Below are 2,551 nucleotides of genomic sequence, written 5' to 3'. Positions count from 1 at the left end.
TCATTTCATTTCATTTCATTTCATTTCATTTCATTTCATTTCATTTCTTTCTCTCCTCCTTTTCCCTCACCCCAGATGTGACACCAGAGACGCATTGCTCCTTCTCTATCTCAGATAGGCTGTTAATTGATTTATATACATACATTTTAAAGATTTTATTTATTTTGAGAGAGAGAGAAAGCAGGGGAGGGGTGGAGGGAGAGAGAGAATCCTAAGCATTCTCCATGCTGAGTGTGGAGCCCCATGTGGGCTCGATCTCATGACCCTGAGATCATGACCTGAGCTGAAATCAAGAGTTGGACACTTAACCAACTGAGCCATCCAGGCGCCCCTGATTTATATTCTTATTACTCATTAGTCAATACTCCTACCCAGAGTACATTAGAGAACTTACATTTTATAAAGGTAAAATTTTATAAAAGTTTCCGTTGTTTTATTTTTTTCAGTTTTAAAAAAGATTTTAAAAATATACTGGCACTGATTTCTGTAGCAGGCAAGAGAAATATAAAGCACCCCATATTAAACATATTAACCCCATATTAAAAATGACACAAAGAAAAAGCAGTGACTATGATGTTATCACCTCCAGGACAACTCTATCCCTCTTCCCTCCTCAATGATTACATTCTCCATAAACTCATAAATATCGATTGTGTCTTCATTCAGTCATTATTCAGTGAAGCCACATGTACTTAGCTCTGGGAATATGCCTCATAAATCTACCTCACAGCCCTTTAATGATTCAGTTGTTTTTTTCTAAATTTCCTTCATATGTCCCTTTCCTGGGGCCCCAGGGAATTGGTAGAACACAAGGTAATTCCCATTATATGTTATGCCGGCCAGCTCTACAAGGTGTACAATTCTATGGCTAATATCAATCACACCCTCTTGCTTCTCTGACAGATCTCTTCTGTTCTTACTTTTCTGGAAATGATGAGAGACAGAGAAGAAGCAGTGACAGGAGGTGAAATATTAAATATATAATGTTTAGTGTTATCCCCTTTGGAAACATCTTCCTATCACCCACATTTTTAAAATTTGTTTTTTAGTGCATTTCTTACAGAAAACAAAAATCCAGAAGATTAAGTAAAAAGAAATTCAAGCTAGAAATTGACTAGAAATGCGAGAAATAAGTTAATTTCTCCCACTGCTGAATGACCTCCTTATAGGGAAATGAGCTCTTTGAAACTGAAATAATTTTTAAGAAAGTTTTTGAAATGGGGGGTGCCTAGGTGGTTCAGTTGGTTAAGCATCCAACTCTTGATCTCAGCTTAGGTCTTGATCTCAGGGTTGTGAGTTCAAGTCCTACATTGGGCTCCAAGCTGGGTGGAGAGCCTACTTAAGGAAAAAAAAAAAAAAAAGGTTTTGAACTGGAATGGAGTCTCTCAAGCTTTAAGTACATGCCACACTCCTAGCCCCCAGGCACCAGCATTACCCATGCCCACTACCAGCTGAGGAAAATGGCCCTGAGCAGTTCTTTCTATGTGACTTCTCTACGGCTTGTAACAGTCGGGTAGGTATAACCAGTTATGCTTCACGGACCAGAATCCTCTGGACCAGGAATTTGTGTCAGAGACGAAGGCACATGCATATGGACTGGACATCAGGTTAGTCAATAGCCTCTCAGGAGTGCTCCATATTGGATGACAGTGGACCCAACTCATAAATGCTGGTGGCCAGGTAAGCACAGAGAAGGGAAATAATATAACTTGAATATAGGCAAAGTTCTAAATAACTTTAAATGATTGTTTCTGAAGAAAGAAAGATTCTTTTTTGGGCAAGTCCCTATTCCCACATAATATCACAGAGCCCAAAAAAGCCTGTATGGCCTCTCTACCCAATTTATGAATTCTCAGCAACAAATAATATAGACTTTTGGGGGTGTGACCACAGAATTGTGTTGCACTTGACAATGGGAATATTCATAAGTGATAATTCATTAAGTGATAATTTTTTATACTTCATGGTATGAATAAAAAATGAATACAATGTTTTGTATTTTCAAGGATTTTATAACCTAGTAGGAAGATGAAGTAAAAAAATAACTCCCAAATAAGGCAGAATGTGATAGTTTCTGTCCATGAATATAGGCAAAGTAACATGGGAGCATAAAGGAAGATGAAATTAATTGCTGTGAGAACATGGGAGTAGTGGAGGTTGGGGAGTGAGTGTTGGGAAAACTAATCATTCCATGTTCATTGTTTGTCTTTTCACTAAGCCACCTTGCCCTGAAGACTAAATAACACTGAGGTGGATAATGCATGGGTGGGATTTTGAAACCTGGAGATGTGGGTTGAACAGAGACAATGGAAGAAAAGTATAAGGATAGGAAAATTCAGAACTTGTTCAGGAAATGAAGAGTGGTTTAATTTATCTGGAACAGAGCAAGGTAATGGGAAATAAAGTTGGAAAAGTGGACCACAGCCACCAACCCTTGGAAGAAAATAAATGCCAAACTGTAGAGTTTAGTTGTTTTTTTTTTTCTTTTAAATCTCTCCATATATTATCTATCTATCTATCTATCTATCTATCTATCTATCTATCTATCTAT

Source organism: Neomonachus schauinslandi, chromosome 4 (genome assembly GCF_002201575.2).
Source record: "Neomonachus schauinslandi chromosome 4, ASM220157v2, whole genome shotgun sequence".
NCBI classification, from domain to species: domain Eukaryota; kingdom Metazoa; phylum Chordata; class Mammalia; order Carnivora; family Phocidae; genus Neomonachus; species Neomonachus schauinslandi.
This window is presented reverse-complemented; position numbering follows the sequence as displayed.